The sequence below is a fragment of the Lissotriton vulgaris genome, chromosome 1_2 (assembly GCF_964263255.1).
Source record: "Lissotriton vulgaris chromosome 1_2, aLisVul1.2, whole genome shotgun sequence".
NCBI classification, from domain to species: Eukaryota; Metazoa; Chordata; class Amphibia; order Caudata; family Salamandridae; genus Lissotriton; species Lissotriton vulgaris.
The window spans coordinates 133,562,532-133,584,351 of NC_141686.1; the positions used below are offsets into that span (position 1 = coordinate 133,562,532).

At 43.6% G+C, this 21,820-nt stretch overlaps 1 non-coding gene across 1 annotated transcript; it reads left to right on the forward strand.

Moving 5' to 3' along the window:
* The first annotated feature begins 4,483 nt into the window (after window positions 1–4,483).
* On the forward strand, window positions 4,484–4,556 carry TRNAQ-UUG (transfer RNA glutamine (anticodon UUG)). The gene has a single exon. It is a non-coding gene; the product is annotated as a tRNA-Gln (tRNA).
* Window positions 4,557–21,820: the final 17,264 nt, after the last annotated feature.

Sequence of the window (21,820 nt, forward strand, 5' to 3'; positions counted from 1 at the left end):
CTATCCACGTGCCACACAGGATGCCATTATCAATGCCTGACATGCACGATGAGTAAAGAGGCCATATTTCTCCCAGATACTGCTAGGGGGTCATTTACAAAGGCACAGCTTTCATTTGTGGAATTTAGAAAGAAAATTAAAAAAAAAAATGATTTTCCCCACCTGGGGTTTGAACCCTGGTCAAAACTCACTCAAAGCCCCGGCACATACACAGTGAGCCACATACTCTGCTGAAAGTTCCCTAGCCAAAGGTATCTATGTCATAGATTAAGGTTGTCAGTCCTTCCTCTATTTCTATTGTCTTTGGACTGTAGATACCAGAAATCTTCTTTTGATTTACATTCTTTAAATACAAATAGCCCTTCCTTTCATACAGTCTGCCACTAGCCCCATGCATTTATTATTGTTACACAATCACGGCACAGGGAACCCCAGGTGCCACCCAGATTAGGACCCCCCTGGCATAGGTAGAATAGGATGAATGAAACATCTGGCCCGCCATTTTTAGGACAGCTTCTGGGCACCCTCTTCCTTCAAGTGGGTCTCCTGGAGGCACGCAATGGAGACGCCATGGCGTCGGAGGAATGAAAGGACCCTGTATCTTTTAGTGCAAGTGCCCAATGCACGCACGTTCCAAGTTAAGAATTTAAACTCCATGACAGGAGATCACGCCCAACCTGGACATATATTACAAACGGCGTGTTCCGCCACCCACGGGCCCAACCAGCATCCAGGCCGGGGGACCTAGCCCATCCGATCAGCCATTCAAATAACAGAAACACAGTACTCTCGATGCCAGCAACAATTTCCCCTCCCAACCCCACCAAAGCAGGGCCCTCCCCAGCCAAAATAAAGACAGACACCGCCACATTAGGTCGTTCCAACGGGATACAGGTCCTACGCTCCTCTCCGTCATTCAAGCTCGAACAACACGGCTCCCAGGTACCTCATACAAACTCAAGGCCCAGCACTAAAGCCCCCAAAGCAGAGCACAACACTCTTCACTCCAACAGTACCTTATGACAGAGCCGTCCCCTGCAGCAGTTCAGACATTCCAGTCTCTGCGATCACCGGAGCCGTAGAGTCTGTACCTGGCACAATGTCCTGCAGGGTATCTGGAACCAACACGTCCCCAGGGGCGGATGCGCCCGAGGACTCTGGACCATCCCTTGCCAAGGAAGGTCCCAACGGCTCCGCCTTCCGCATCGTCGTCTCTGGGGATGGTTCCCCCAGGTCTCACGGGCCCCCCTCACTCTCCCGTGGGCATGTCGTCACCCCTGTATCTCCTGCCACTCCCACACCTCAGCGGGATTATTCGAAGAAATGTGCCCGGCCCTGAGATATCACCTTGACCTTGACAGGATATAACAGCATATATTGTAGCTTCATCTCCTAGAGCTTCTGCTTGACTCCCAGGTAGGACTTTCGCTGCTCTTGCACCTGTTGGGTGTAATCAGGATAGATGCATATGTGGCTGTTCTCAATGGTGAGAGACTCTGTCTACCTCGCCGCCTTCAGAATGCAATCCCGGACTATATAGTTCAGGATCTTTGCAATCAATGCCCTCGGAGGCTCCCCCGGGTGCGGGGGGTACCATGGCCCTATGCGCTCATTCGATGCCAAATACATTTGATAGCCCATGCGGGCACAGTTGAGTCTGAATCCAGTCCTCCAGGAAGCGCTCGGCATTCCCCGCCTCCAATCGCTCCGGCACACCCAGGACTCTAATGTTGCTGCGGCGCGCCCTACCCTCCGCGTCCTCAGCTTTTCGTTCCAATGCGTGCTTCATAGAGGTGAGTTGCATGACTGTCTTCTGGAGGGAAGCCACCGATACCTTATCCGCCACTTTGCGAAGATCCGTTCGCAGAAGGTTGACATCAAGCGATACAGTCTCTATCTGCCGCTCCAGCGCAGAATGGGAGCCCTGTATGGCCTTCAGCAACTCCGCCCGGGAAGGCTCCGCCGGCACATCCGCGCACTCCTCTTGACCTCTCTGCCCCGTAATCCGTTGCGACGGCAGACGCTGGGTTGTATACTGTGTGATACTATTAGGCTGAGTGGATTTCGACATCCTGTCCTTACGCAGAGCCAGCAGACCAGGCAATCAGCGACCACCGCAGGGGAGCACCAAGGATCGTATACGGGTACCTCCGCTCGGTAGCGCGCCTCCTGGTCGCTCTTCAGGTCACTGCCATTCCGCTCCCGATCTCCCATCCAGCAGGACCAGGCTGTAGCAATGGGGTGGCGCACACAAGGATCAAGCACTACCTCAGTGCGTCCCCAGCAAAATTCAAGATTAACAATACTATGTCCACACCAGTTCCTGTAACACTGGGTGTCCCTCAAGGATCCTCCCTCTCCCCATCTCTGTTCAATATACTCATGGAACAACTTACCGCACTACTTCAAGCATCTAATGTTCAATTTCACATGTACGCAGACAATACCCAGCTCTTCCTTAAAATACACACCCTTGATGACATCAAAATACTCAACACAAGGCTTAGGAACATACAGACTTGGCTGGCAGAGAGTCACCTCAAACTTAACCTTCAAAAAACGGAATTCCTCCTAATAGCGCCTCCCACCAAAGTCCCCCTCACTCAGTCCTGGCTTAACCATCTCATTGCACTCAACGTTCAACCTACTATTGTGGACTCAGCGAAATCTTTAGGCATAACCCTTGACTGCAATCTCAATATGCATCATCACGTCAGCAATGCAACGAAGGGAGCTAATTTCAAAATCAACACATTGCGGAAATTGAAAACTTTCCTTCCTCCCAATGACTTCAGAACTGCAGTCCAAGCCCTAGTCATCCCTCGAGTGGATTATGGAAGTGTTGCCCTCTGTGGTCTCCCCATATCGACAACCGCACCAATAAAAGCCTCTATTAATGCTGCAGACAGTCTAATCACGGGCTCAAAAAAACTTTCACACATTTCTCCTGATCTAAAAGCTTTGAACTGGCTGCCTTACGAAGCTAGAATACATCTGAAAATCGCCTGCATGACCCACAAGGTTATACACCACAACTCCCCCAGCTACCTCGCTCAGAAACTGACAATCTCGGGTGGCTCAAGAGTGACAAGAAGTGCAGACAATCTTCTTTTGAAACCTCAGAGATTTCACAAGAAAAAACTTATAAATGCTCCTTCTCAGGGATGGCGCCCAGGATCTGGAATGCCCTCCCTCCAGAAATCAGACTTATCTCATCCTTGGCATCCTTCAAAAAAGAAGTAAAATCTCTCCTATTAGCTAAAGTTACCTGAACTTTGACTAATGTAATCTCGTAACTCAGTACTCTTCCTCCTGTGACTATGTATATTGACCACCTATGCACCGTTGCTACCTTACCTTGTTTCTTTTTTTGTAACAATTTGCTCATCTTTGCACAAAATGTTTTGTTTAATTATTACTCCTTGCCTTTTTATCCCATTCTGTATGTAAAGAGCTCTGATATCCGTAAGGATCTTGTTCGCGCTCTATAAAACTTTTAAAATAAATAAAAATAAAGTAAATTCACTATCAGGACATGCCACACACACCAGCGCATGTCCTACCTTCCACATACAGTGCACCCTGCCCATGGGGGTACATTGGACCTACCTCGAGGCGACTTACATGTAGAAAAGGGAAGGTTTAGGGACTTGCAAGTGTGTGCACTTGCCAATTCGACATGGCAGCCCTAGGCTGTGGACAGGCTACGCAATGGCAGGCCAGAGTTACACTTTACAGGCTGTTTGCGTGGGTGGCACAATCCAGTGCTGCAGCCCACCAACAGCATTTGATTTATATGCCCTGGCACTCGCAGTGCACTTTACTAGGGACTGACACATGAATCAAATAGCCAATCATGAAAAAACCAATCCATAACACAGTTTACACAGAGAGCATACTTTATCACTGATTTGGAGTGGTTAAGTGCCCATAGTCCTAAAACCAATGCACACAGGTCAGGAAATAATAGGAGGAAAAATCTAAATATTTGGGGATAACCCTGCAAACAGGGCCATTTCCAACAAGCAGTCACACACATGCAAGCACAAACTCCACTCAATAGCAGTCACACACATGCACACTCGACTCACGAGCAGTCGCACACACTCCACTCACAAGCAGTTACACAAATTCAAGCGCAAACTCCACTCACGAGCAGTCGCACACTCCACTCACGAGCAGTCACACTTATGCATGTGCACACTCTACTCACAAGCAGTCGCACATAGGAGCACTCGAGCTCTTCCACTAATGTTATGTGAATGTGATGGCATGCAAACAGCTCCTTCATTCTGCAGGCAGAATGCGTGGTGAGCACAGTGCGGGGGAGACACTCAGAGTGTGAAACTCTCTGATGGATCCTGTCTGGATTGATCTGAAGGGCTCAGGAAACAGAGGAAAACTATGAAACAAAGAAAACAGCAGTGTGGGGACGCCATTTTTTTTTCCATATATAAACACAAGCCTGCCAATTTTCAAATGAGCCTGGATTGCTCAGTTGGTAGAGCATCAGGCTTTGAATCTGAAGGACCAGGATTCAAGTCCCTGTTCAGGCGGTTTGTTTATTTTACTTTTTTTTACATCTATGATTTCTATTTTTGTTTTTAAAGGCCAACGCTCCTAGTAGCAATAATCTTTGCAAGCTCTTTAAGCTTGGAATTCGCTAATTGCTCTCCTTTTCGATATTCAATGTTGTCTCCGTAGCGCCACTTCCTGTCTGTCTGTCACTGTGCACCGGTTTCAACGAGTGATAATCGGAAGTGCAGTCGGTGTGCAGCCGGATCCCACTCGGGCTTCCGCTCGTTGACATCTCTGCTCATTATCAGATACTTCTGTTTTGCATCTTATAAATGTAACAAACTTACTATATTCTATTCACAAATTTGAAACAACCTCGTGCAAGGGAAATGAGTGTAATCCATTTTTTTTTAAAATTAATGTCTTCTTGTTGTAAATCGTTTGAAATAAAAGGACGTGAACATTTTCTAAAAGAAGTCACTGTTTGTGCCTTAAACCATCTTCCCTCAACAAGATCTAATTTTTGCCACTTCCAGTGCAATGTGCATAACTGGTGCGAAAATATAGAGCACGAGCTCTACGTGTACAGACATCTAAACCCTATTGGTAAATGAACTTCCCAGTGGCATGTTGGTCTAGGGGTATGATCTTGCTTTGGGTGTGAGAGGTCCTGGGTCAAATCCCAGACGAGCTATCTTTTGATTTTAAGATTTTTTTGTTTAAAATAGGGGCACTGAAAAACACTTCAGAAAGATGAAAAAAAATCCTTTTTCCTTATTTCAAACGCATTAAATAAAAATTAAAAAATTTGAATATGAGATAAATAAGAAGTAAAATGGGCTCATCCAGGCTTTGAACCCGGGACCTCTCACACCCTAAGCAAGAATCATTCCCCTAGACCAACAAGCCACTTTGTATGTTATTGCATCTTTCTCATATTCCAATTCTTAGTGCTCAGAGCTGCCACCAGAGCAGCATAGGGCTTTCAAGTACACTTTTAAAGGGACCGCTCTATTAAAACCCACTCACTGAACAGCAGAGAAGGAATTAACAGCAGAACCAGAAGGACCCATAACACTTCTTACCTCCCACGTCTGTGAGACTCACCGGCAATAGAGCAGGGGCCCCACATGCACAGAGAGCTCTGTATCAGGACGTGTGTTATTTATACTTTGATAAACCTATTTTGTGCAGTCATTTTAAGGGCCATTTTCATCTCTCAGTAATTCTGACCAATATACTCGAATATGCTTCTACGCCAGTGCATTAAATGGCACTATAGAAGTGAAGGTGCTCGCTATTTACAGTATCTGTTATTCTGCTTGCTCCTGAGAAGTGCACTGGCAGCACTGCGGAGAAGTGCACTTACTCACCCTTTCAAATGGAAGAAGTGCAGGTACTCAGTACCGGACAGAGTACTTGCCCATTTAAAGCGATGCCCAATGCCATAAATAGCAAATAAAACCATATATATGATAAAATTAGTGGACACACGTACAAGCTCCGTCATCAGATTTACTCCACACCCCTACTCATCACTCCCACGTTCACCAGTAACTAGACGTAAAAGAATGAGTGATTAAAAGTGTGTGAGGGTGTATTCTAGGTTGCACTCCCCCATCCCATGAACATAGAGTGGGATTATGCACCCACTACTTCTTTCTCCTGAGTACAAGAAGAGCAGTCCAGTCCTTCATGGCTCTTCTCAGGTCAAAGACAGCAGGTCCAGTCCTCTTCAGTTCGTCCTCAGGTCCAGAAAGTGTTCTGAAGTTGCTGCCTGGAGATCAGGGCATAGCTTCAAGGGGGTTGTTTGGGGGTGTGACACCCTCCCAAATTATTGCATTCATTACTTGGCATTTGGGCTCAGGGCCCTGTGTCGGGTCTGCTATCGATGTGTTTTTCTGGTTTTGACCCGAGAATAAAAGACAAAAGATTAACCTTTTATGTGAATTAGTGCCAGAGATATGCAAATGGAGACTGAATTTCAAAATGTGAAACCAGATAAACTTAAATCAATACCTGCTTCCCTGCTTCTTCAAATTGTGTGATCCTAAACAAATCTTTTATTTTGGAGCCTCCTTTTTCTTTATTATCCTACATAGGCACAATTCTAACTACTTCAAGTTGTGCGCTGTAAAACCACCTCTTATGCTTGATTTAATAATCTATAATGTTGTGCCTTCTATAATAAGAATCTAGGACACGTTTAGCATTTAAATGACTACTTTAACAATTGCGATACAAAAGGGGATGATGGACGGAGCGTTTGAGCGAATCAAACACTCACCCCCAGTCAGCTGATCTGGGTTTAATCCATCACCATTCTTTAGCCCACTCTCCCACCCCAGTTCAGACATGGCCATATGCAAATCAGTCTGACCCTGTGCCTCATGGGAACAGTCCAGCCCAAACTGCCAAGCCATGTCTTCCCTGTACCTGAAAAAAACATCCTGGAACTGGTTTCTGGATAATCAGCCATCATCAGCCAGCCTAGTTTGAATCCAGTGGCAAAGTGAGCAAGGGACCCAAGTCTGGGCACACCCTGCCAACTTAGGAAACAAAGCAAAACCAAAGGGGATGATGGACCGAGTGTTGAACGTTGCAAGCACTCACCCCCAGTCAACTGATCTGGGCCTTGATCATCTTACCTGTCCACCCTGCAGCTGACTGCTTTTTTAATTGGGAAATTTGAGCCCCCCCTGAATCTCACTAACTAGGCCAGTCCTCCTGCTGGGGATGCCACATTCATGCCTGGCACGTAATCAGACACATAAGGGCTTGATTTGCTTGATGCACAGAGTCAAGTTTACTCTTCCTGTGAGTTCATGTCCTCATTACATTAAGGTTGTTGAACTTGTTACTGTGCCTACTACATAATACACTGCAACCTACAAGCTGCAGGCTCTAATCCCTAAAGTATAGTTAAAGGTGACTGAGCCAGCTGCACAGGTCTGCTTGTGATCTCCAGGTTACACATCCCAGTCCAGTTACGGTTACTCAAAGGCTCAGTTTACTGCAGAATAATGTAAATAAACTGTAGATTGCACTTTTGAATTCACATAGGAGCTACCCAGCCTCTCACTCTTCTAAGGTGGACACAATCTGTACATTTAAATATAATCCTAACATGAAGTAGGACTCAGGTTACTGTGGGTGAGTCTCCAGCACATCTTTCATAATAACCATGTATCTTTCAAAATACTCCTCTCTTATTACAGTATTGCTGGGGGGACTGGTGATTTACATGGTGAGCTCAGGTCACATTCCCTACTTTCCCCAGTTGGAGCAGTAGGAATTGTAAAGCACATTTTCACCCTGAAAAGTACATTGGTACTGAAAAACAGATGTTCATTGTTCTCTAACTCAATAGTGCTCCTTTTATTAACCACAGAAAGATGAAAGGCTGAGTCAACTTACCAGCCTTTGAACCCGTGACCCTGAAGTCAAACACAGATCTCTGCAGTTAAATGTGTGAGTCCCCAGAGCCACCAACTGAGCAAAAGCAGCAGGTCAAGCAGTGCACTATTGATAGTGTTTGGCTACAGACAGCTGCAGCTGTCTGTTAGCAACTGCTAATGAGTAGGCCTTGGCGGAGTTCGTGGAGTTCCGCATGACTGAAAAACTCTGCTGTGCTGCGCGGACTTTGGCAAGCAGCAGAGTGCGTTACGTTGCACCATTCACACTGATTTTTAGAACTTGGAGTTTGACCCGTGCTGTAAAATCAGTGCAAAAGGTGCACGCACAGCGCAAGAGGGTGCAGCTTCTTTCTGCTGCTCGAGTTGATGTGCTACTAGAGCAGCAGCTTCCTCAGCGCGAATGGAAGGTTTCTCAACGCAAGCGGTAGCGACCATCCACACTGCCAGCATTGAAAGATATCGCCGGGAGGTGGTCTGGGGTAAAATTCTCCCCGCTTGCAAACTTAATGTTGGTGGGCGCAAGTAAGTAAAAACTCTGCTCTGCGGAGTTTTTCAGAAATCCGCGTGCTACGCGGAGCGTGGAGTGGGAAAAACTCCACAAAATCAATGAGCGAAGTAGAATTTCATGCTCAGGCCTACAAAAGCGCTCCACACTATCAGGGTCACTGCATATTCATTTTTTTACATTTTGCTGTTGAAAACAATTATATCAAATGTGAAGTGACTGCCATCTTCTACTTCATAACTTGCAATGCATGAAATAATGGTATTGTTACATTAGGTATCACAGGCAAACCACTTGTGTTGGCTTTGTCAAATGCTTCTTTCTGTTCTTATCTTTGTGTGTTGCCCGTCACGCCAACACTCCGTGAAAAAGCATTGGCATAGCCAATATGTCGTGCCTTTGGGACCTTATAATTATTTGGCCATGCAGCACATTATCCTGGGTGCTACAGCATCTACTGTTACTTCACGGGATGGGAGGAATGGCACCCTCACAGCTGCCCCATCCCGTAAAGGACAGTGCCCTCACAGCCATTGTTAGAGCACAGTACCCTCACAGCCATTGTTAGAGCACAGTGCCCTCACAGCTGCCCCATCCCGTAAAGGACAGTGCCCTCACAGCCATTGTTAGAGCACAGCGCCCTCACAGCTGCCCCATCCCGTAAAGGACAGTGCCCTCACAGCCATTGCTAGAGCACAGTGCTGCTACAGCTGCTCCAATCAGAAAACACACAGCACTCCTGTAGCTGCTGTGAGACGTTGGCTTGGCATATGCTGTCCACTATTCTAGTGGGCACCTAGCACCAGTCCAAATGACCCTCATTGATGGTAGAATGTGCGTGCCCATACTCAAACACGCACACACACACATACACACACACTCACACACACCCTCCACCCCCACCCACCCCCCCTCTCCCTCACCAACAAACATTGCGTGCTTTTTCTTTCCCTCCCTCCTCCTTCTCTATGGCTGGTCTTCTTCCGTCCCTGCAGCACTGTTACTGGTAGAATGATGCATGTGCTGTGGCTCCTCTGGGTCCTCGGCTGGGCCAGCATGTACTCACAAAAAGACCCACTGGTCATCTTGGACACCGACAACCGATCTCTCCTTCTTCACCGAGTTCTACGCCTTGCCACTGGGCACGAGTTGCAGGCCACGCCGATGTGCACGGTCACGGCTTGCCTCCAGCGTGCACTGCTCTTTCCCTTTCCCTTGGTTTTCAATCGTGGAGCTCAACTCTGAGACTACAGTGCGGAGTCCTTTCCGGAACCAGGGAAAGCAAACGTAGTAGAAGAGGGTACGTGGCATAGCCCTTGATGAGCAGCTGAGGAAGAAGCCTACCAAGCCTATACCCGATTATGAGTTACAGCTCGACGTCCGGCCCTGAAGACGAGCTATGCAATAGAGACCTACGACAAGCCAAGGAAAAGCATAGCGGCGAGACACTGGGTCCAAGTGCTGCATTAATTAGGTGAGAGCTGCGGGTTTGACGAGGCAGCTTGGAGAGGACGGCGTTGGAGACTGGCCCTTACTAGTTGTCTACAGGATCATTGGGCAGATGCAATTGCATTTTCGTTGCAGAGCGGAAAATCCCCCTGCTCTTTCTAGCAGTTGCTCCTAAGCGATTCCTGCACGCACCAAGTTCATTAATGACTCCTGTCAGGCCGCCTCCAAAATGAAAATGCATTTTCAGAGCTACCTTTCTTTCGAAATCACTCTTTTGTTGACTTATCAGCTTTTTTGCCACAGAGTGTCCAGCTGTGTTGAGCTGACACCTTCAGCCGACACACGTACACGCAGGCGGCCTTCATCAGTGAGGTCAGCACCCCCTCGGGTGTCCCGTGGACCGCTCTCCTCCAGTCTAAAGCCTCATTTCTCATGACAAGGCCCAGTTCTCTTCCAGAGTGAGCCAGTCCAGCACTTACAGTATTCACATCAATTTATACAACGTATGCTTGGCACACAGCGGGAAACCGTGGGAGCCATACCAGTCAAAGCATTTGCAATGCAATAGGTCTCACATTTACACGAGTTTAAGCTAGTGGCATTGTAAATGACAATGCATTTTATTTATGTTTTAAAAAAGAAAACATAAATGAAAGCCAGTTATTTGCAATGTCAATTGCTTAAACTTGCGTAAATGCCAGACCTATTGAATTGCAAATGCTTGTTTAAAATGCCATTGTACTACAAAGTACGGGGCAATCCTGTCATGTGTACGTATACTTCTGGTGCCTCAAAGAATAGCATACGGGATTGGTACACCACCCTCAGCTTGGCTAGATACAGCAATGCATAGGGAAGTTTCTGCTCACCTAGTTGGGCCTTGTCTGCCATAAAATACTGTTGCTTCTGCTGGACTAGTCTTGTGTACTCATGACATTTGAGGATGCAAGTGTTTTTGAACATCAGGTGTTCTTTGTCTGGATTGATTTCAAATCATGTCTCCGCTGTTGTGCTTATTCAAAATCTTTGCAATGAAAGGACTTGGTCTGGCTTCCCCGGGCGACTTCTGCATCATGGCCCTGTGTGCCCTTTCTACAACAAAATAATAGGACAACAACTATGGAAGTAGCCAGCCGGTGAGCCACTTAGTCAGGAACTCTTCCATGCTCCCCATTCATTTTGCATAAGCTTTATTCGATAGCAATTATCATAAAAGCATTTCACAGTCACATAAAAGTATATAAAATGAATATTTCATATAGTAAAAACAAGTTTTTAAAACCTGGCTATACCGTCCACTCTAAATTTACGCTTAATATCTTAATTGGCATTTGCTCATTAGGTTTAAAATTACAGATTAGCTAAAACACATGTCCCATACAAAACAGTTAATCTTCAGTACTTTGCAAATAATTCCTATGTGTAAATTATCTCTCAGATCCACAGATTAGATGGTATTTATTTGCACATTACTCCTTAATTGTGCCCTTATACGGATAATCCACGCACACCACAGGTACTTTGTAACACCACATACTAGCGAGGACCTACTTGAGTCACTTCTCATGATTCGTAGAGCATCAAGGAGGTTTCTAGTGCCCAAATATAATACATATAGGCTTGATCCATTTGGCCCTTGCTTGCTTGTAGGCTGGGCAAGCAAAGACTACATGGTCTACAGTTTCTTGTTGTGCATCACAGCAGGGGCAGTTATATAGGTTGGATGTTGTTGGGTCCCATTTTGCCAGTTTGGTATTTAGCCTTACTGACCCTAATGTAAACTGCATATATAGTGCCCTGTCTCTGTGTTTCCTGATAAAATCTAGATAACGTTCCAGGGATCAAACTGATTTATGCTGGATGAACTCTTCAAATAGTCAGACAAGCATTGGTTTATGTAAGACCTGGTGATTTACCCAGTTCCAGTAATTCTTTTTTAACTCTCTCTTAGTCGGAGTGACCTGCTTGGCCCAAGCTTTGGCTAAGCCCAGCTTGGTCAGTAATCCCTTTAGATCTTTAAGCCACTTAACACCTTTGTTGTTATCAAGGGTAATTAGCTCAGAAAGGACCGTCGCATAGCTATGGAGTTCTGGGGTGCGTCTTAGTCTTATCAAGTATAGAATAGGGCAAAGTATATCCACCTCGCTAAAAGTGTGTCTGCCCATGTCTGAGAGTATGGGCTTGAGTGGTGTATTGGTAGGGACGGATACCAGATCTCTAAAGAATTTACTCTTTGATCGTCCAATCTCATTAGTTTTTTCGAAGCCCCAAAGTTCAGCGCCATAAATTCTTGACCTCACAGCTTTACCTTTATAGACTACTAGTGAAGGAGCTACCAGTCTACTTGACGTTAACCTTTGGTCCCTACCAATGGCATTCACCACCCTCTTATGGTTCAGTAACATTTTGTTCATGTGAGTCCCCCATTGCATTTTATTTGATAACCTAATACCCAGATAATCAAAGGAATGGACTCTCTCTAAGGGGTAAACCATTGTTAGTGAGAGTGTTATTAAAATGTTTGCCCACATTGAAAGCCATAAACGTAGTCTTTGTGATGTTTATCATTAGGCCCCTTTGTGTACAGGAAAAATTGAAAGTGGGTGTGGAGTTCCCGGAGGCCCATTGGGGTTTTCGATATTAAAATAGTGTCGTCGGCCAACAGTAGGGTATGGTTTTTTCCCCTTCAAAAATTGGAGCAATTTTATTTTTGAAATTGGCTAAAAAAACTAACCACTCCATTTACATAAAGTGAAAAGAGGGTAGGAGCCATCACACAGCCCTGGCAAACCGCCTGTTGAACTGTATCTTGTCTTTACTTTTCCCATGAGCCCCCATCTAACTCGGGCATAGGTTTCATCATGGAGGCGTATTAAAATATTTAAAAGGTATGAGGGTAAGCCAATTTCCTGGAGCACTGACCATAGCTTCTCTCGCAGCACTAAATCATAATTGGTTTTAAGCTCAATGAACGCAAGTAAAGACTTCCCATGACAATTATGACTACTTTCCAATATAAAAAAGTAATGTAAACAGTCCTGTACTGGTACCTTTACTAAAACCTGTTTGATAGGTGGAAAGATCATCTTCCTCCTCCATCCAATTTTGAATCCTATTTACAAGGGCTTTGCCAACCACTTTCTGCATGGTATCTATTAGGGTGATAGCCCTGTAGTTGTTAGTGTCCTCGCCGTCTCCCTTTTTATATTTAGTTATGACCTCTGCTCCTTTCCTAGATATAGCGACTTCTGCTCCTTTCATTATATTGTTGATTAAAAGCAGGATATATTGGGCCCACTTCTGTAGTTCTAATTACAGCAAGTCATCCAGTATACCATCTGGGGCTGCTGCCTTTGCAGGAATAGTTCACTTAATTGTATTCGCAATCTCTTTCATTTGGAAGAGATTGGTATCTTCAATTGTAAGTGGAACCTGAATTCTCTTCAACTGAGAGGTAGGTAGGGCCTCTAGTTCTTCCGTGTCCAGTTGGGAAAAGTCATCCCACCAGGCCTCATCACCAATATGGTTCGTGATTGGGATGTTGTCCCTCCTATTTCTCATCTTGATTAGAGCCCAAAAGGAGGCGTAATCCCTCTTGAAACAGTAAACTTTCATGTCCTCCTAATGTACCTCTTCCCAATCACGTTTTGCTTGCTTTACTGATATGTTGTACTCCATCCTCGCTATTTTTACTATTGTGTGTTTTTTCACCTTTTCCGCAGATATTAGTACTTGCTCCTTTTCTCCCTGCAAGACTCAGTGTACCATGAATTGGAGCTTTTTGTTCGGCTCCTAGTGGGGTCACTGCGTCGTCTTTCAAGGAAGTGTGCACCAATCGGAGCAATTGTCTCGTGGCGTATTATGTGGATATTCCCCCCCCCCCCCCGACATTATCTCAAGCTGCCTTGAGTTCGGCTGTTTTTGACACTAATATTGAGGAGATGTTCTTTTGTTTTTGGTCCTCTCCTGCGACCTTGGGCCATCTTAGACGCCTACCACAATTAGATAGAATTAACTCCTTTGTGGATACGAGGTAATTCCCAATGGTATTAGAATTTTTGTTGGGAGGGGCCCATTGATTTTTTCAGTTTAATATTAGATGGTTGTGGTTACTGTCAATAGTTAGGCCCAATTCCATGTTCATGACATCGGGCCAGAGGCGTAAGTCGACCAAGATATAATCAATGCTGGAAGGGCAAGCAAGTTTATTGTAAGTATTTTTCCCCCTGATGTTGGATAGGGTTCTGCCATTTGTGTCTCTTATGCCATATTCTAGTATTATAGTATTAACTTGTATTACAATCTCAGACCATCTTTTAACCGGTGGTAAGACTAGGGGGGGGCACTGACCATTTGCTATCCTCTTCAATTATCCCTAGGAGATCTTCACTGCTTAGTGGCTCGAATGTGCAGTTAAAGTCACCGGCCGCAATGATTTTATCAAATGAGGGGCACTTGTTTATTTGATTTTCTAGCTGTCTTTCTATGGTCGATTAATTGCCATTTGCTTTCCCTCTTATATAGACTTTAAAGAGCTACAATACATCACCACCCTTCTGACCTTTTATTTTAAGCCACATAATGTCGGGACTTCTGGTCTCATGTAGGAGGGATGAGCAGCCCAGATCTAATCTGATCCAAGCTGTTATTCCTCTAGAAGGCCTGCACTTTCCCGTACAAACTGCCGGGATATGCAATGTACTTTAGACAGGTTTTTACAGTGCAGTTACACTCCAAACTCTTCTCGTCTTGTCTTCTTGGCTTCATGGAACAGAAGCACGCAGGCTCACACAATCCCCTAAGCCAATCACAACTCTGCTGTCACCAGCAATACAGCAGTTTCGAGATTAGTCTGAGCGCCCTGTTTGGCTGCTCAGGCAGTGCATGGAAGCCTAGGACAGTTCTTCACCTGGCTGGCAGGCTAAACTGACATGTGCAGTAATGTTGTACATATTTTCTCCTCCCACTGGCTCATATAGCCCAGCCCCTCACCACCCTAACCTGGCTCTGAGTTCACACTGAAAAATATCTGATAATAACATTGAGTTTTTTTTTTTTTTGCGCTGCTCAAACAGCAGTGTGGTCACTCTGTTTCACTCTGCTGGAGGAGCCGCTGCAGTCTCGACCTGCAAGTGACCTATTGTCACTAGTGGATTTTGCAATTGACTTCAATGCTATTTTGTCAATTTCTTTTTCAGCACTGATTTTTTGTTCCTTTAAAAATCTATAACTCTTATTATAAATATGCAATTCTGTTATTTTTGGTCGCTACATTAAGATAACATTAAGCTTACTGTATATAGATTGATGCTGGATTTCTTGGAAAGTGTGTTAATTACATGTTCCTCTAGTTAAGCCTTATTTCTTCTAGCCACTCACTTCATAGGACCGAGAAAAATAAGTATTACTGTGAATTCAAGGACCATCTTTGGGATATAAATATAACATTATTTGGTAAGGCTCCCCAGCCATAATATTTTCTAATGCACTTTTCTACAGGTAGTCACACATTTTCTTTTTTAAACCTTAAGGTTAGTGGATGGGAAACACAGTGCTGCAGTCCAACAGTGACATTTAACTTGAAGGCCTTGTGTACAATTTGTGCACAACACTAGGGGCTTAGAAGTAAGGTTAAATATGCCAAAATAAAATCAATCAATTTCATCGTATTGAAAATAGGAGCACAGGCTCATCTTAACTGTGAGGCATGTTTAACATATAGAGTAGTACACCCAACAGTAACCGATAGGGTAAGACTTTGGGTATATGTAATGCAAAAGATGTAAAACTCCTGAAGATAAATCGCAGGTTCTTTTTTTACACTGCACTGTTTATTTCCATAAAGTCCACTACATTTGTTGTTCTTTTTAATTTTGACAGACATTAGGTTTATTTGCCAGCTTTTTTGAACAAATATACACAGCAATTCAGTGCATTCTAGATTAATAGTATTTTCAATTAGTAATCATATGAAATTGTAGTTGATGTAGAATCCTAATGATAACATTGCACAATATGGTATTCATTTTAATTTCTATGTTCATCAAATCAAAAATGATGTTCAATACAATTCTTATTGTTTATGGTTACAAGTTCTTTGTTTTAATTGTTTATAAATATTCTATGTTGAAATGAAGCATAATCACAATAGGCATCACAGACAATATCTTCATAGTATTTTTATCTCATTACTAAAAAAAACTCAACTTTTTAAGCTTTTATTTATAATTGAACCTCAGTAAACAGTTATACATATTGTATTTTAGTCAATAAATATTTTAAATTTTTTTTATTAAAGTTACATGTAATAATTTACTCCATTTGTCAAAAAATTACAATTAAATTTTTCACTTTAATAAACAAGACAATCATTCAAAAAAATTATTTCAGTGCACCCATTTTCAATTTTCCAAATGTCTCAACATCATCTACTTCATCCGCATTGGAGTCTAGGAAGTCCCCTCTCATCAGTACAAGTTCTGCTTCATATCTATTTAAATCTTCATGTTTTTGTAGAATTTTGATTGTCATCTGCAAAGAGAAAAAATTGACTTTTAAAGCAACATACTTTTAGCTTTAAAGCTTACATGGAAAGTAATCATACCATATAAACATTCCATACAATAATTACTTTCCTATTTTATTTTATTTTTCAGAACTATACATTTTTAAGATTAAATTAAATTAAATAAATAAGATTTTTAAATACAAATTTACCAGGATAAACATAACAACAAAACAATGTGAAACAAAAACATACTAAAGTTCTAACATATGAAAACTCCTATATTTTTAAAGAGTCCTTATAGCCTTTCAATTACCATACTGATTAATCTTCAGAACATCATTTAGCAATATGATGCACCAGCTTACCAGAGAGCTAGAGAAATGTCCACCATAATGAGAGATTTTCACTGCCTGAAGGGGTTATCTTAAAAGATCATGATGAAACCATTCATAGCACTAATTTTTCAAAAGGAGAACCAATATGTAAAGATTCAATAGACCACATAAAAATTATCCAAAAATATATGCCATAGCAGTTGTTTATTTCTTTATACAAATTAACATAATGGCCACGATACCACAGAATTTGATCACTGGTCATCCTGACCATTATTCACTTTTCTTACACATACCCACTGTGCATCATAAATCAGACATAGGTATATAAATTGATTGACAATCGCCCTGCAGTTAATAGTGCAGGATGCACATCATTCAAAACTATTGGTTCCTTGGTTAATTGGCCACCAAGGGGACCTCTACTTGTGGAGAAGTCAGAGCCTTGTAGTTGTTCACTGCCACTTTAGCATGAATCAGTTACTTATATCAAGAAATGTACAAAGATAAAAGAATAGGACAAGGTTGAAGAATTTTGAGAATATGCCTATGGTGGTTGAGATTAAGGAATTGATACTGCAGAGCCTAAGGAACAACAACAATTCCCTTTTGAGGTCACAGGATGGGACAGGCCCTTCCAGGAAAATTTGAGTAAAAGCAGCTGGAATTACTTAGTGCCAATCAGCATGTTTCCTTAGTGAAGGTACCTGGGTGTCTCTGTTACTTTATTTTTTTTTTGGCACACCTTTTGTATTTCAATACAGTAGATGATTTTTCATCCCACTGATGTTCAATGTGGCATTTACCCTACTGCTTCCTGGCCTCCTGACTTGGAGATAATATCTTGTTAAGGTTCACGATATTTACAGCCTGCCACTTAAGGTAAAAGTAATGTTTAATGGGAGCGCATGTTTGTCATTCTTATTGAAGGACTACAGAAATCTGTACTTTGATTTGTAAGAACAAACGATCTTTACAGTGGCTGTCACCTGATGAAGTACCACAAATAACTATTTGCAGCAGTTGTGTTCTCTCCCTCTTATCCTTTACACCCATGACCTCTTTCATAGAGTTTTTGTTCTTCAGATATACATGATCTGTATTGTAGTGTGTATAAGGCATTATTGTTCATATTATTCGTTTTCTAGCATCTGCACTCTCTTTCTGTTCTCCAACTTGTGAAATTCAGTTTAACTGACAATACTTTTATTCTGTTTCACTTTCCATGCATGTGCTCTCTGATTTGCTCCTTCTGGTAGTGTTAGTAGTCCTGATTATCGTTTGTTTTACTTCCACTGTTTGTACCTCTGTTTTAGTGACTCTATGCATGCTATGTGATTTGCCTATCCTGCCTGTGTCCTCTTGTTCTCTGCCACTGGGTGTGATCTCCGTTTCAATACCCTGCTTGATCCACACACTATAATTATAAAAGCTCTAGAATACTCTTTAGGCTCAGATTTACACCTCTCTTTTGCGTCAGTGCGGAACTGCAGATACACTTGCTGCGGTGCCGACCAACTTTTGCTTGCAAAAATATTTAGCACCGAAAAGATGCAAGTTTATACCGTAAAATAGCAGCTGCGCACTGACGTGCAAAATTATTCACAATGGGCAATTAACCATGACTGGTAGTGTTGCAGCCGGGATTGTGTGGAGTTAAGAAGTTAAAGGCCCTGCCCTAGGCTCGAAGTATCCTCCTCCACCTCCATTCCTTCCCTAACATTTCCTCTTAACTTAAAGTGCCAAGAAAATAAAATGTGCCATGAAAAGATGTTAAATAAACTGGTTGATTGCCTTCTTTTCTACCAGTAAGTAGTAGCGCCCACCCACGGCTGGCACATATAATACATGCTATTTGTGCTTGTAAAGTATTGTATTTGTGCCTTCATATGTATTAAATTAGATAATGTGCAATAACAACTGACCGGACTAGGTTCGTCAGTCAACCTGCAATGTGCTGCATTAACTTAATTAGTTATATTGTGCGACGTAGTGGCTTCCAGCCTTAGCTCTAGTGGTGGGGGGGCATGCTAGGGGGGCTAATGAATACTGTGCGCCACCTGAGCATAACAGCATTTGATTAAACAGGAGGCCATGTGGATAGTGGACCTTTCCTGCCACTGGCTTTCTTTATTTTTGGCGGAGGCTGGCATAGCTGAATTGTCTACTGCTGAAAAACCTCGGGCTTAATTAAGATTATTTATTCCTCTACTTGCTTCACTTTATTATTACCACCAGCCTGGTAGAAATGAGATAAAGTGAAGAAAGAGTACCAGACACAGAAGCATGGTAGCAAGAGGGAGGTCGGAGGTGAGGGGAAGGATAACTTAAGTTAGAAGAGGGTAAGGAGGAAAGGTAGGAAGCTGAGAGAGACAGAGGTAAAGAGAGGTGAGGTCAGATACCAAGAAAGAGATGGGCAAGGAGAGAAAAGAAGATAAATAGAAAGGCAGGGTGTTGAGGGAGGGATAGGTAGAGAAATACAATTGGAGTTAAAGGCAGACAGCGGGTGAGATATTTAGAGAAAAAAATGGAAGCAAGATAGAGGGAGAAATAATACCTGGGAGGGCCTTGAGAGGTGAGAACCAGATTAATTGCCCACTTTTCCTTGAAGAATTTGTCGGTGACAAACCACCCTAAGTACGTATACAACGTTGTGGTCCTCATCCTCTCTTCGAAAGCAAATGCCCTCCACTGAGTTGATGAAATACATACCCTGGTGGCTTCTGCCATGCATGTGTGCGTTTGTAGTCTATCAAGAGAAGACTGCAGTGTTGTTTAGTGCTGTGCAGCAAGCAGCGGTATTTATGTAAAAAATTATACAAAATGTTCATCATTGATTTATAACTTTTAAAAGTTTTCAAGCGCAAGTAATGCACATAAGGTGATGGCAGCATATGGCAGTTGGGGCAGGCCACAGCTGGTTGTAATTGAATTTTGGGAATCTTGCACTGCTGTCACTGCGTTCTCTGAGTCTTGTTGTGTAACTGTTCTTTGCATTAGGGAAGCTTGCGCTCTTGTTGTCAAAGGTATACCTGAGTTATATGCTGCCAAAGCCAAAATGATTGACTCAGTCTCCATGAGGGAAAGGGCCGAGAGGTGCGCCGGGGCGGGGATGCAAAGAGGAGGAACATGTGTACAAATATGGGTAGGTTTCTCTCCCGCACACACAGCAGTGTGTACAGATGGCTGTGTGAATGTTGTCTGTGTGTATTGCTTTGTGTCTGCCTCAGGCACTTTGAAGCTGAAAGTTGAAAGAGGGCATAAGGTAAATCTAAGGTAAATCTACTAAAACGTATATCAAATTCCCACAAGCCCAGCGGTTCTGCTGCCTCAAATTTCCATAGAGCCCTTTTTTTTACACTGTGGCATTTAAAATCTTCTGTATATGTGGTTCAATGTTTTTCTTCCAATCCTGACCCAGCTTGCACTTAATACAATGAAATTCCATGTACTGGAATACAGGGAGCTCCTTTTAGGACAATTGAATGCTGATGGACGGTCTAGTCGTCACAAGGACGCTAGACCGGTACTTAAGCCGAGCAAATTAGGCGGCCGGCTACTTGGAAATTACTTTCTTGGCATTGCCTAAGCCAGGAGACAGCACAAAACGCATTGCGCTCGTTAGGAGCTTTTTACTGAATGTTTTTATTGATCCCGTTTTTCATGTGTATATTGTATGATTTTAAGCGCCTATCTTGTTCCTAAATTCGCCACTTACTTGCACATTTAAAAACCACTAAACTCCGCGTTGGGGCGGTTTCTGAAGTCATTTGACAAGCTTGTAGCTTGCAGCTTTACTGCATTAGTCGGTAACTATCGACTGCCACAGCGGCAGACATCTTGGGTGGGGGCTGAGGCTCTGCACGGTCTAGTCGTCACAAGGACGCTAGACCGGTACTTAAGCCGACCATGCTCACGCGCAGCGGTCACGCGCTGCGGGATCGCCAGAGCATCGCCGGAGTCACGCCAGAGTCCAGCCCGTCTGCGCCCGTCCGCGCACGGGCGGGCTCGGGGGCTCGATCTCCTGACCGTCGCTATACATATACGGCGGAAGAGCTTCGTTGTTTAGATAACGGTCAGTTGCAACTCGATATAGGTGCTATTGCTAGGCTAAAAACTCTTGCCATACTGCGGCCGTACTACAGAAGTTCTAGAACCCAATACCCGGTACTAAAGATAGCTAGTCTGAATACTAGGTCCCTTCACAGTCATCATGTAGAGATCTATAACCTACTTCAGGATAGAGACCTTGATGTCCTGACACTCTCAGAAACCTGGAAGGGTGAAAACTCCATGCCAGATATTATTGCTGCCCTCCCTAATGGCTATGACGCAATTTGGCAGAACCGCGCAGGGTCGGCTCGGGGGGGTGGGGTAGCGATTCTATTCAAAAAATCCCTATCTGTGGAAGAGATAATTTCAGAAACAGTGGACCTAGCTGATCTAGTAGGAATAAAGATTTCTCTAAACAATTCCTGCTGGGTGATTCTGTCAATCTACCGCCCACCCAACTCATCTCCACTTTTTAATGATTTATTTACACCTATTATATCAGATCTATGTACAAGGTACAAAAAAATTGTGATATTAGGAGATTTTAACTTGCATTGGGACAGCCCTCAATGGGACCTACCAACACGCCAACTGGACACCACCATGTCCGCTTTGAGTTTTAGTCAACTTGTGAAAGTACCCACACATATCAAGGGTCACACTCTTGACTTAGTATGGTCCACAGACCCAAATGTCCTTCTTAAGGATGTGGTTCCCTGCATCTGGACTGACCACTACCTAGTGACCTGTGAGGTAAACATAAAAGATCATTTAAAGCACCTACCCCGAGGTACTAGAAGGACCCGCAAATGGGCCGAGGTTGATTTAAAAAACCTGACATCTGTGCTTCCGGAAATGACTTCTCTGACGAATTCTGATAGAAGCCTGGACGTAGAATATACAGTCCTAACTCAGAGCCTGAACACAGCTATTGATTACATAGCACCGGAAAAAACTCAGTCAATCAAGGGCCCTGGTAAAGAGGCTCCATGGTTTACCCCATCACTAAGGGAACAAAAAAGAAAACTCCGAGCTC